Source organism: Scomber scombrus, chromosome 6, assembly GCF_963691925.1.
Source record: "Scomber scombrus chromosome 6, fScoSco1.1, whole genome shotgun sequence".
NCBI classification, from domain to species: Eukaryota; Metazoa; Chordata; class Actinopteri; order Scombriformes; family Scombridae; genus Scomber; species Scomber scombrus.
The window spans coordinates 982,821-997,779 of NC_084975.1; the positions used below are offsets into that span (position 1 = coordinate 982,821).

At 39.5% G+C, this 14,959-nt stretch overlaps 1 protein-coding gene across 1 annotated transcript in view; it reads left to right on the forward strand.

Moving 5' to 3' along the window:
* The window catches only part of LOC133981650 (metabotropic glutamate receptor 8-like), a 165,448-nt gene that overhangs the window by 138,542 nt on the left and 11,947 nt on the right, over window positions 1–14,959 (forward strand). The gene's annotated exons all lie outside the window — the stretch shown is intronic.

Consider the following 14,959-nt stretch of genomic DNA (forward strand, 5'->3'; position numbering starts at 1 on the left):
TTTCTTTCTTTCTTTCTTTCCTTCCTTCCTTCCTTCCTTCCTTCATTCCATCTTTCCTTCCTTCCTTTACTCGAGGACAACAGGAGGGTTAAACAATGGGTCCAGAACGGCTCGTCAGTTCTAACCGTAAAACCAAACATTTCGTACTAAATTAAGACTTTTTGAGTTGCTCTAAAACCCCAAACCCACGTAGAAAGTCAACATCCTCACCAGTTGATGGTACACATTAAAGTCATGCAAATAAACGCTGTTCTTGAACTGCAGCGTACAGCTAGTTAGTCCTAATGGTGCGTTATCTTACTCAGAATCAGGAATTTCCGAAATTTCTGATGGAAAGTCAGATTTCCGACTCAGAAGATCGGAAGAACCTCACCAACTCCAACCTTGAAATCAAAAGGTGGCTGTTTAACACACGGCAAAATAAAAATACATTTAAATACGATTCAAAGTGTTAAATTGGAAATTAAATCAAGCTAATTAAGAAGAGTATAAAGGTTCCAGTGCAGTTTGAGATATTAACCTTAAAATATGGATTTAATAGAAAGTAGACAAACAAAACAGTTTTTAGTTTGGTAGAATAAGACTGAATATAGAATCTAGCTACAGAAGATTATACAATATAAAGGTTAGATTTATGATTTACTGTTCATATTTTCACACTGTCTGTTTGTTTAGTTCCTGTTTTATTTTGAAATGTTTTTGTCAGTTGTTTTTGTCATCTTTACTTCCTGTGTTTTCCCGCCTTTTTGTTGATGAACTCATGTGTTTCACCTGTGTCTTGTTTCACTCACCTGTGTTCAGTTTGTAATCATTACGTCTGTATTTAAGTTCAGTTCAGTTCGTCTGCTCAGCTTTGAGTTTCTTTTTTCTGAACATCCCAAAATAAAAACATTTATATCCTGATTTTGCTTTTATTTTGACACATATGTTGTTTTTCACCTTTAAGAGAATAAAATGTGTTTAACAGACAAAATTGAAAACCGATAGTAGAAAGTAGATTTACTCAACTACTGTATTAAAGAGTTTGAGGTACTTGTACTTTACTGTAGTACAGTTTGAGGTACTTGTACTTTACTGTAGTACAGTTTGAGGTACTTGTACTTTACTGTAGTACAGTTTGAGGTACTTGTACTTTACTGTAGTACAGTTTGAGGTACTTGTACTTTACTGTAGTATTTCCATGTGATGCTACTTTCTACTCCACTACATTTATTTAACAGCTTTAGTTACTTTTCAGATGCAGATTTGACACAATGGATAATATAACAAGCTTTATAAATACAACACATTGTTAAACATGAAACCAAAAAGCAGTGTGTAGTCGGCTCACATTTCAGATGTCTATGAGTTGTTAACAGCTCCACCAAATACTGATTTTTCCCTCTAAACTTCTCACATGCTTTCATTTCAATAAATGTTCAAATGATCCAATATTTCAGCAACAATCAAAGATTAGAGAAAAAGTCCAAAAACTGAAAACACATTTGTGTATCAGAACTTAGTTTTTTCTTCTTTCCTCTCCCATTAATCATCTCACCACCCCTCACATTTATCTGCTGACCCTTTGGAGGGGCCCCACCCCTAGGTTGGGAACCACTGGACTAAACTAGCTAACTGTATATAAAGTAGTGTAAACTAGCTCCACCTCCAGCAGCTACAACAGTAACATGCTGCTCTAACACTGATGCTTCACTATTAATAATCTAATGATGTCATAATAATAATATATCAGTCAGAGGACCAAACCACTACTTTACTGTAATACTGCATACTACATCACTATAATACTGCAGTACTTTTACTGTAATACTGCATACTACATCACTATAATACTGCAGTACTTTTACTGTAATACTGCATACTACATCACTCATAATACTGCAGTACTTTTACTGTAATACTGCATACTACATCACTATAATACTGCAGTACTTTTACTGTAATACTGCATACTACATCACTATAATACTGCAGAACTTTTACTGTAATACTGCATACTACATCACTATAATACTGCAGTACTTTTACTGTAATACTGCATACTACATCATCATAATACTGCAGTACTTTTACTGTAATACTGCATACTACATTGCTCATAATACTGCAGTACTTTCACTGTAATACTGCATACTACGTCACTATAATACTGCAGTACTTTTACTGTAATACTGCATACTACATCGCTCATAATACTGCAGAACTTTTACTGTAATACTGCATACTACATCACTATAATACTGCAGTACTTTTACTGTAATACTGCATACTACATCATCATAATACTGCAGTACTTTTACTGTAATACTGCATACTACATTGCTCATAATACTGCAGTACTTTCACTGTAATACTGCATACTACATCACTATAATACTGCAGTACTTTTACTGTAATACTGCATACTACATCGCTCATAATACTGCAGTACTTTTACTGTAATGCTGCATACTACATCACTCATAATACTGCAGAACTTTTACTGTAATACTGCATACTACATCACTATAATACTGCAGTACTTTTACTGTAATACTGCATACTACATCACTCATAATACTGCAGTACTTTTACTGTAATACTGCATACTACATCACTATAATACTGCAGTACTTTTACTGTAATACTGCATACTACATCACTCATAATACTGCAGTACTTTAACTGTAATACTGCATACTACATCACTCATAATACTGCAGTGAATGATGTGAGTCTGATTACAGGGATTAACAGTTAGCTGCTTGTTTAAACTTTAATAACGTGTTAAATACAGAATATGATTTGGTTGAGAGGCAGAACCGTCTCTACTAACCGGAGATGGTAACACTCTGTTCTGACTGACTAATTGATGATTGATTTGTTTCTGATCACCACAGGCAGAGCCCAGCCTGCTCTGCAGCCTCTTGACACAAAACTAATTAGAGCAGAATTAAATTTAGCACATTCAGACAACAGTTTTTGGGTAGAGTTTGCTGTAAGTGAGCTGCCAGATGGAGCATTTTGCTCATTATCTCGTCTTTGGGGAGATCCGGAGGACAGGTGGAGCAATTTACTGAGATTCCCTCTAAATATAGTTGATCAGTCTTTTTCTGTTGCTACTGTTCAGTTACAAATTAGAATTACTTGTGTATAATAACCACATTAAGACATGACATCTGATTTTCAAGGAGGTGTAAAAAACTGCAGACAATCTAGAGCAGGTCTCTAACCGTAACCCTGTCCTGCATGTTTCAGGTCTCTCTCCACTCTAACACACCTGATCTAATTATTTGCTCGTTATGAAGCCCATTAACAAGCTTCAGCTAATTGATAATGAGCTAATACTCAGAGTCAGGTGTGTTAGAGTGGAGAGATACCTGAAACCTGCAGGGTTGGAGACCTGCTCTAGATTAATTTATGTTTTAATCCAATGTGAATAAACTCAGTGCGGTTCCCAACTGGTGACAGTGTTCTCATCCTGAGTGAGCTGAGAGCATTTGGATCAACTTTGTACAAAAAAGAAAAAAAGGAAAGAAACTTTGAAATGTAGCAGGTTTCCATGACAACACATTCATTTTGTGGCTCCATTTCACACTTCCTATATTAAACTTGACTATATCAGTAACCTATCAAAGCCAACGGGGGGGTTGCATGTCATGTATTGCACCTTTTAATTACTGAACTTTAAGTAACTCAGTTTGATATGTTTTTAGCTGTTACTGACACTGAATACTAAAAAATGTGCTGTTTTATTTCCGTTCTTTGTCAGTTTACTTGTTATACCGTAAAAAATCATAAATATGTCAGAAGAATAATCAGTAATAGGAGCTAAAGTGTAAAAATAGTTTTAACTCTGGGAAACTAATCTGCCTTATGAATGAAGTTGCACTGTTAGAACAGATATTATTGCAGCCCAGTCAGATCCAGACGAGAGGCTTTAAAAATTTTCATGGAACAGGTGAAAAATACACTGAGGGTCTGATTTATTAAAGGTCTGCGTGTGTTAAAACATGCAAACTTCACATCACCTGCAAAAAATATGCAAGCTGATCTACTAACGCAGTGCACTGAGCTTTGTGTCTTTCAACTGTAAGAGCTCCATGTTTAGGTCACATGACGACACAGTTTAGCTTATTTTTGTAGAACAGCTGATGTGTGAAATCTGATCTGATGAAGGTTTAGAAGTGACGGACGCAGCAGATTCAGACTGAAGTGTCACATCCAACAGCTGGCGTTTGTTTTTTACCCCCCGAGGGTTTAACAGAACAGACGTCTGCACATAGAAACCAACAGGAAACACTTCTTAAAGCCTATATTAGTGGCTCCTGAAGTGGGACGAATCACATCAACGCTCATCTGTGTGTTTTATAATATTTCACCACATTAAAATAATCTGAAACTTTTACTTTATTAACTATTCTTTATGTTTTGGGTTTTTTTTAGCACATCAAAACAGAATAAATAAGCTTTAAATATCAACATCACTATATTAATGCATGTAGTCGCAGCTGACTTGACAACTCACTGGTTGTCATAGCAACAGAAGCCACATCATCATTTACCCAGCCCAGCTATGACAGCGCCCCATTGGCAGATACATGTGCAGCTGCATATGATTGTTTTTTTTTCCTGCTTCATACGTTATTTAAATGTTGTTTGTAGTGTTTTGCATCATGACCCTGATGGAAGCTACGAGCTGCAACACGCTGATCTAACAATAAAGTTGTTCTACATACAAGAGCTGCTGCAGTTTTCTCTGCAGTCAGTATGAACAGCAGCAGCAGTAGATGCTGCTGGTTTAGTATTTAAAATGCAGGAAATGAAAGTCAGGAACAAAAACAAAATCACTGAAATACGTTGTTGAGGTGTTTGAGATAAATGAAGCTGAACGTGTCGGCAAATATGAAAAATTCATCTTACTGTGGTTCATAAAATAATGTTCTCCACTTTATCTGCTTTGCTTCTTCAACACAACACTTCCTGTAAATCATAAGTAGGCCAGAACGCTTCAGATTCACTTTAATTATCATTCTCATGCATAAAAACAAAATATTGTTTGGCAAGAGAACAGTGCAATAATTAAGACACTATATAACACTACAAGGCAATGCAGTATTAAGGAGTAATGAATATTCCATAAATTGTTAATAAATACTAAGTGCTAAAAGTTAGTTTTAAATGTAAGTGCATAGTGATGACAGACAGCCAGTGATTATTGTGCGTTCAGTAGTCTGCACGCACAAAAAACAGCCAGGCGGGGAGCTCTGGTCCTCTGAAACGAGGCCAACGTGGAAGTAACTTAAAACTGCATTCTATCAAAAGGCCACCAGGGGGCGACCGTTTTGGTGTCAAAAGGACTTCCGTCTCTATACAAGTCAATGGAGAATTCACCAACTTCTCACCTGATTTCTAACCTCAGTAAACGTTTTCAAAATGTGTTTATGGTCTCAATCGCTAGTTTAAAGCCTTCTTCAATGCAGTATGATGTTCATTTGGGACATTTTGGCCTCCCTGATTTTATATGTGACGATAAAGCAGGGTATGCATTAGGGCGTGGCTACGTCGTGATTGACAGGTTGATTGGTTCACAGGTTCAGGAGGGCGCCTCATGCTCCTCCTGATGCCCATATAAGTAGAATCTCTCATCTCTTGTTCTAGATTTGCAGCATTGGTAACAGCGGGACCAATGAGGTCCAATCGAACCCACTGGATAACACTTATTTCCACTGTCAAGACTTCTGATCTTCCCATTGACGTCCAGCTGGAGATAATAGACGTGAACATGATTCAGATTTGCCTCGGTGGGCTCAGACACATTTTATCACTATCTCTGACCAGAATAACCCCCGAACTGACAGACACACACACACACACACACACACACACACACACACACGCACGCACGCGCACGCACACACACACACACACACTGGTCCAATAAAACTAAACTGCGTTCCAGACGTTATTATAGTAAAGTTATATTATATATTGTATGTATTATTTATAGCGTATATTCTATCCTCTAAAGCAGTGTTGGGCCTGCAGACAGTCTCAGAAGAGGTTCAGTTAAATAATATAATGTAATCTTACATTAATTATTAAAAGCAGATCACATAGAAGAGCTTTAACGTGTGTGATTTGGATACAGTAGTTTTAGTAGTTTTGGTGAATTTGACTGTTTTTCACACTTTTACAGAATCAGAAATGAATAAAAACCTTCAGACAGAACATTTGGTGTAATCTGAAGTTATGCCAAACAGCAATATGAGGATATTTAGCTCAGTTGTTGAGTGTTTAAGGGATCAAATAACATGTTCATGATCTCATAGACATCCAGCAGGTGAACTGAAGGGATGGATTTCGCCTTTTTCCCAGTTTTGTCTGAGTTGAAGCTCTCAGTCTAACTCCTCCTGTAAAGCCTCTAAAACCTTTCACCTGAACAAGCATCAGGCAGTTTTTCCTGTTGTTATCCAGACACATGAAACGACAGAAAAGCTTCGGCTCAGGTTGTTTACAGGCAGGACTCTGAGGACTCTGGAGCTGCTTGTTAAATGTCAGCAGTCAGGAAACAGACTGTATCAGCTCTGTAAACACACTGCAGGTCAGCATCAGGGTCACGTTTGTCTTTCTGCTTTAATGGTTGAAGCCGCTCAGAAAGTTTAACCCTTTACATCAAGGGTGTCAAACATGCGGCCCGTGGGCCAGAACCGGCCCGCAGAGGGGTTCAATCTGGCCCACTTTCCTTCCTGTCTTCCTTCCTTCCTCCTTTTCTTTCTTCCTTACATTTGTCCTTCTTTCCATCTTTTCCTTCCTTTCTTCTCATCCGTCCCTCACTTCCTTCCTTCCTTCCTTCCTTCCTTCCTTCCTTCCTTCCTTCCTTCCTTCCTTCCTTCCATAAACCATAAACACATTTTGAAAACGTTTACTGAGGTTAGAAATCAAGTGAGAAGTTGGTGAATTCTCCATTGACTTGTATAGAGACGGAAGTCCTTTTGACACCAAAACGGTCGCCCCCTGGTGGCCTTTTGATAGAATGCAGTTTTAAGTTACTTCCGTGTTGGCCTCATTTCAGAGTACCGGAGCTCCCCACCTGGTTTAAATCCAGACTGAAGTCAACATATGTACAGTCATTTTATTTATGTGTTCACATAGTTTTCATATAAATTCAATTTTACAACCAGGGTCAAAACTGATTTGAATGTTTTTTAACAATCACAGGTTAAACTTTTGCACATTTGCATATATAAAAATGTGTATTATCTGCACACAAATAAGAAGAATGTTGTATTTTATTTCCATTTTTGTAAACTGTGAGTCACTTTAAGAAAAGTCCTGCTAAGAGAAATGTGTATAGGTTTGTTTTTACAGCTCTCAGATGGTATTACAGTCTTATTTCACTGTAACATGACTTTGGGAAAAACTCTCATAGTTCAACTTTTTAGAGTCTCGGTCGATTTATTCAGACACATTTTTTATTTCCTGTCAGCATCCAGTTCTCTCTCCGCCCGACTGTTTCTCCATCTATCAACAGAAACGTTTAACTCCACATCGGAGAGAAATGATTTCCTGTAGTTTCATCATCGTGTCTCAGCAGCCGAACAGGTGGAAACAGAAATGTTAAGTTTTGTCAGCAAGGAGTCAAGTTATCGGTCCTGGATTACTGCAGAACCATACTGTATCTGGGTCAGTGAGGTTTGTTAGTGTCCATGTGGTTTATTTAAATTTAAAGGGTTAAAATGTGAAAATAAACGTATTAATAACTTCACACATTCTTTTTTTGTGGACCCAGCATCAAATTTCTGCTTTTAATCCATTTAGAGAGAATATATTAGAGGATTATGGTAAAAATGTCTAAGTGGTGTAACCATAAAAACTTTGTACCAAATAATTCAACTTGCTTAACCCTCCTGTTGTTCTCTGGTCAAGGAAGGACAGGAGGAAGGAAGGAAGGAAGGAAGGAAGGAAGGAAGGAAGGAAGGAAGGAAGGAAGGAAGAAAGGAAGAAAGGAAGAAAGGAAGGAAGGAAGGAAGGAAGGAAGGAAGGAAGGAAGGAAGGAGGGAGGAAGGATGGAAGGGAGTAAGGAGGGGGGGAGGAAGGAAGGAAGTAAGGAGTAAGGATGGAGGAAGGAAGGAAGGAAGGAAGGAAGGAAGGAAGGAAGGAAGGAAGGAAGGAAGGTGGAGGGATGAAGGATGGAAGGGAGTAAGGAGGGGGGGGGGAGGAAGGAAGGAAGTAAGGAGTAAGGATGGAGGGAGGAAGGACGGAAGTAAGGAAGGAAGGAAGGAAAAGAGTAAGGAGGGAGGGAGGGAGGAAGGAAGGAAGGAAGGAATGAAAGAAAAAAAGAAGGAAAGAAAGGAGTAAGGAAGGAGGGAGGAAGGAAAGGAAGAAGGAAGGAAGGAAGGAAAGAAAGAAGGAACAGTCAAAAGAGATGGGGTCAGTTTGACCCGGGAGGACGACAGGAAGGTTAAAAACAGTAAATTGTCAATAAAACACCATATCAACTAGTTTGGCATGATCTTACATTATAACTTTATATTAAATAAAGGTAATGGAATACAATTGTTCTACATATTACATTTACTCTGGTTACCATGGAGACCAGGAACCATTTACATGTTTTAAATGAAGTCATTATTAGTATAAGTCCACTTAAATACACTGTAGGTGATAAAATATGTAATATGTATCATTATTTTGTGGTTACACCATTTGACAACATGTTAGCTTTCGATACTTCTACTGTTGTTTCCTCTCGTCTCCTTTTTCTCCGTCTTCCAAACCTGTTTATCCTCGTTTTAGCCCTTTTTCTGTCCTGCTGTCTTCGGTTTAACTGGGACTGGTTAATATCAGAATGGCTGCAGGCAGCACAGCATGGCTTATATCTGATATTCATGCAATCATTAGTAAATGTCTAAAATATAGATTAATGCACCTTTAAGTTAAAACAGATTTGTTGAGACCATTATAAATTCCTATATGATGTTTTACAGTGTTTACCACTAACTATGGTAACAAAGTGAATCGACAGCACCGTGTATTGTTATTATTGAATCTACTGTAAATATGAATTGTAATAATGGAGAGTAATGTTGTTATATCTGGAATAACATCAGTATTTCAGGTACTTATTAAAACCCTCCTGCTGTCACTGCTGCTGAGGAGGAAGGTAATTAGGCTGCATCGTGTCTGGACGTCTGATTTCTGCCACAAGTGGAAGTGACTTAATAAAGGTCTCTGTTAAGAAGCCTTATTAAAACTGCTCTGAAGCACAGCGGGTATTGATCTTGATGCTCGCTGCAGATCTTCATTTGTACTCGAGGCTGTCGGGAGGTTCGGTCGATGAAGACGCCGGCAGCGTTTCTCTCATCCTGTTCCTTATAATTAACTCGTCGTACGCTCGTCTGTCGTTACACTCGCAGCACTTTATTTACCAAACTCACGTCTATTTGTGGGGTGAGAACATGTTGAGTGTGAGAACATACTGTGCTCTAAAATATTCATTGTCTGGTTTTAAATTATCACAGATCCAGAGTCAGATCAGGCTGAGGTTTAAATAAAACTAAACATCACAAACACTGAATAATTCAAGTAGTGGAAAGTAACTAAGTATTATTACTCAACTACTGTATTAAAATATAATGTTGAGGTACTTGTACTTTACTGTAGTACAGTTAGAGGTACTTGTACTTTACTGTAGTACAGTTTGAGGTACTTGTACTTTACTGTAGTACAGTTTGAGGTACTTGTACTTTACTGTAGTACAGTTAGAGGTACTTGTACTTTACTGTACTACAGTTTGAGGTACTTGTACTTTACTGTAGTACAGTTTGAGGTACTTGTACTTTACTGTAGTACAGTTTGAGGTACTTGTACTTTACTGTAGTACAGTTTAAGGTACTTGTACTTTACTGTAGTACAATTTGAGGTACTTGTACTTTACTGCAGTACATTTTGAGGTACTTGTACTTTACTGTAGTACATTTTGAGGTACTTGTACTTTACTGTAGTACAATTTGAGGTACTTGTACTTTACTGCAGTACAGTTTGAGGTACTTGTACTTTACTGTAGTACAGTTAGAGGTACTTGTACTTTACTGTAGTACAGTTTGAGGTACTTGTGCTTTACTGTAGTACATTTTGAGGTACTTGTACTTTACTGTAGTACAGTTTGAGGTACTTGTACTTTACTGTAGTACAGTTTGAGGTACTTGTACTTTACTGTAGTACAATTTGAGGTACTTGTACTTTACTGCAGTACAGTTTGAGGTACTTGTACTTTACTGTAGTACAGTTTGAGGTACTTGTACTTTACTGTAGTACAGTTTGAGGTACTTGTACTTTACTGTAGTACAGTTTGAGGTACTTGTACTTTACTGTAGTACAGTTTGAGGTACTTGTACTTTACTGTAGTACAGTTTGAGGTACTACATCACTCATACTACTGCAGTACTTTTACTTGTATGGAGTATTTTTACATCACTGTGTGGTACTCTTACTGCAGGATCTGAGCACTTCTTCCATCACTGTTAAATATATCAAAACTATAAAATAACACATATAGAATAATGTTAGTAGTTATTCCACATGTTACTTTATAGTTCTGGTTTCCTCCGTTTGGTTCTTGAATGAGTTGGTGTGTCAAGAACAATCTGAGGATGAAACAGACGTGAAGTAAAATCAGACTCCGTCCTAAACATGGAGGAGCTGAAGCGGGTCAGTGTGTGAATGTGGAGCAGAGCGTCGCCTCGTTGACATTTACAGTAGCGGCAGCATCAGTTGGCTTCGTGCCGGCTGAGAGAGGAGCCACAGAATGACTAATAAGCACATCAGAGGGGCCGGGCCCTTAATACGGCGCCGGCTGCCTCAGGAGGCGTTTACATTCACAGGTAGCCCGAGAGGAGCCGGGGCCGCTGGGAGTCACGCTGCCTCCATACATAATGAACCGGCCTTTGATATTCAGCCGGAGGATCCAGAGAAGATTAACATGCAGGATCTACTCACAGCAGCTGCTCCTGGGAACCCAGCTCCTCTGACCTGCAGTGATGAGCTGCTTTATCATATTAATATGCTAAAAGTGCTATTATTAGTGTCGTTATCAGCGTCTGCAACACTTCACAATGCCAGAGTTTATCTGGGAGAAACCCTTCCACTGCTCTCCGCCTGCTCTTATCTACAGATGTTTAGAAGTCACACAGGACGACACGCGAAGACCACACAGAGATAAATGTGTCTGCGCCTGTTAAACCTCCTGTTGTCCTCAGGTCAAGGGAGGACAGGAGGAAGGGATGAGGAAGGGAGGAAGGAAGGAAAGGAGTAAGGAGGGAGGGAGGGAGGAAAGAAGGAAGGAAGGAAGGAAAGGAGTAAGAAGGGAGGGAGGAAGGAAGGAAAGGAGTAAGGAGGGAGGGAGGAAGGGATGAAGGAAGGAAGGAAGGAAGGAAAGGAGTAAGAAGGGAGGGAGGAAGGAAGGAAAGGAGTAAGGAGGGAGGAAGGAAGGAAGGAAGGAAGGATGGAAGGAAAGGAGTAAGGAAGGAGGAAGGAGGGAGGGAGGAAGGGATGAAGGAAGGAAGGAAAGGAGTAAGAAGGGAGGGAGGGAGGAAGGAAGGAAAGGAGGAAGGAAGGAAAGGAGTAAGGAGGGAGGGAGGAAGGGAGGAATGAAGGAAAGGAGTAAGGATGGAGGGAGGGAGGAAGGATAGAAGGAAGGAAGGAAGGAAAGGAGTAAGGAGGGAGGGAGGGAGGAAGGATAGAAGGAAGGAAGGAAGGAAAGGAGTAAGGAGGGAGGAAGGAAAGGAGGGAGGGAGGAAGGGAGGAAGGAAGGATGTGAGGAAAGAAGTATGGAAGGAGGAGGGAGCAAAGAAAGAGGGAATGAAAGGAAGAACAAAGGAAAAATTAAAGAAAGAGGGAGGAAGGAAAGGAGGGAGGAAGGGAGGAACAGCCAAAAGGACCACAGTGAGATAAATATTTCTGTGCTTGTTAAACAACAAGCAAACCTGCCGCTGATTTATTTTCCCTGCTATCGTTTTATTCTGCAGCTCTTTAAACAGAAGCTCAGTGTGTGAGCAGCTGCTCTGCTGCTGATCCTCCTCAGGAGCCTCAGACTGGCGGAGGGAAAGTCGATAGCGACCGCGGCGTTATCGCTAACGTTATCGCTAACGTTAACCATCGCTGTCGTTAAAGCAGCGGTTTATATTCGGTGTGAGGGGAAAGGTCACCTGAGGTCAAATGAAGACCTCATAATGTCAGTCATCAACAGAGAGAAGAAATACCGACACATTAAACTGAACAGGTTATCATATGAGGCAGGAGGTCAAACTCATCTTCATTAAAGGGCCACATACAGACCAATCTGATCTGATGAGGGCCGGATCAAGGAAGGAAAGAAGAAAGGGAAGGAAGGGAAGAAGAAAGGGAGGGAGGAAGAGGGAGGGAGGAAGGACGGAAGGAAGGAAGGAAGGAAGGAAAGAAGAAAGGGAGAGAGGGTGGGAGGAAGGAAAGATGGAAGGAAGGAAAGATGGAAGAAAGGGAAGAGGGACAGATGGAAGGAAGGAAGGAAAAGAGGAAGGAAAGATGGAAGGAAGGAAGGAAAAGAGGAAGGAAAGATGGAAGGAAGGAAGGAAGCAAAAGAAAAGAGGAAGGAAAGATGGAAGAAAGGGAAGAGGGACAGATGGAAGGATGGAAGGAAGGAAGAGAAGATAGGTTCTTTCCTGTCTTCTCTTCTGGAAGGAAGAAAGAAAGGAAGGACAAATGGAAGTAAGGAGGAGAAGGAAGAGAAGAGAAGACAGGTAAGAAAGATGGAAGGATGGAAGGAAGGAAAAGAAAAGAAGAAGGACAGATGGACGATGGAAGAGAAGACATGTAAGAAAGATGGAAGGAAGAGAAGGAAGAGAAGAGAAGACGGGAAGGAAAGTGGGCCAGATGAGAAACCTAGGCGGGCCGGCTCTGGCCCATGAGCCGCATGTTTGACACCCCTGATATAAGGCATCACAACGGCAATGATTCATCAATTCATCAATTTATCAATTCATCAATTAGCCGATCGACAGAAAAATAATCTGCAACTAAACTAATAATCGATTCATCACTTCAGTCGTTTTTCAGGCTGAATATTCTCCTAAAATACTTCCAGCTTCTTAAATGTGAGAATTTCAACTTAAACTTGACACATTTAAGTCAAGTGATCATCTTAAAGATCCAGACATCTATAATCTATGATGGTTATGGTTTTCCCACCAAAAAGCAGAATTATGACTTAAAGTGATTTCTCCTTCTTCTCGTTCCTTCATTAAAGTTTCTTCAGATCAGAAGCTTTTTTTTCTTCTCTGTGCAGAATGATGAAAGTTCAGAGTTTGTTTTCATTGATCTGCTGAAGGAGGAAAGTTTCTCTGAGCTGAACAGCTGGTAACGAGGGGGCGGGACTACGAGCAGGATCTGTGACATCACAGCCAGTTTAGAGCCAATCATAGTCCAGTATTCAGCTTACACAGGTGTGATGAAGGAGACAAACACTGAGGCTGTGTTCGAAACCGCATATTACATACTACATACTTATATACTACATACTTATATATTACATACTACACACTGAATGACCAGATAGTAAGCAGACCGTTTACACTTTAGGAAACTACACGATTACCCACAATGCATTTCGTTCCTACCCGAGCTGCAATCAGCAGGCTGAAGCTGATTTCATTTGAGCTCTAACTCTGTAAATATACCACTTTATCCACATTTCTAACCGTTTTAGGCGGGAAAGTAAAGTTTCCCTTTAGATCCACAATGTGACGCTAATCTGTCCAAATAACACCTGTTTAAAGTTTTGTTTCTGCGAATTCGTAGCGAGTAACGCACTTCCGGTCATTTTCACAAAATAAAACACCCGTTACCTTTTATTATTAAGCAAACCATAACGATAGAATTGGTGCTTTTATTTTGAAAACAGGAAGCGAACATACCCTCGCTGTAGCTAACTTGAAACCACCGAGGTGATGATCTGTGACGTTTGTATTTTGGTTTTTTTTTCAGAAGTAATGTTGCATCTTGGGTAATTTGAGTATGAGTAGTCAGCTCTTGATGCATACTCTGCATTTCTGCTGAATCTAGTAAACCATCCGGGAACTTCTTGCATACTCTAAATCGCGTACTACGCAGTTGAAACACAGAAACGTCAGAGTTAGTACGAGTAGCAGGAAAGTATGCGGTTCCGAACACAGCCTGAGAGTGAACTTCACAGTGAAGGAGGAGTTCTTAAAATGTCAGTTCTGCAGAAAAACAGCAGTTTGTCTCATTCAGTCCTCAGACTTTAACTCCTTAATGATGCTTCCAGAATAAATGAACCAAAGTATTTCAGTTGAACTTGTCTGCAGCTTGTTCAGACTCTCAATAAACACAACTGGCTACCTGAGATGTGCAGAAAAGGCATCGCCATCATTTCCTTTCTATTGAATAACTTTATGAAAGTCCTTTTTGCTGTTTGGAGTTTTAAGGTTCTTTATTTCCACTCCAATAAATATCAGACGGGTGACATTAAAGCTGCAGGAACATCCAGACACCAGCAGCTGAACCTGATTCTTTAGCGTTTAATTGGATCTGCCAGTACCGCAGGTTTCACTGCAGTAACAGTCTGTGCTCGATCGGACTGATGCCAACACAACTATCTCTAAACTTTCTGCTTTAAAGGTGCAGTTTGTACTTTTGTTTGTGAGAAAGGAGATTTATTTATTAATATGAGTGTAGACGGGTGGAGTGAAGAGATGTGGAACATGTGATCTGCTGCATCAAACATGTGTGAAACATGTTTAAATAAACATCAATTTATGGGTCGGTAAAATGATGAATTCATAAATCAGTTAAACTAGATTTAAAAGCAGCATCAGGTTTGTTAAAATGTACATTTAGTATTTTTGTTGGTTTTATATCATTTGAAATGACATTTCAATGAAAGAAAGAAAGGAAGCAGTCAGGTTCCTGATCTCCATGGTAA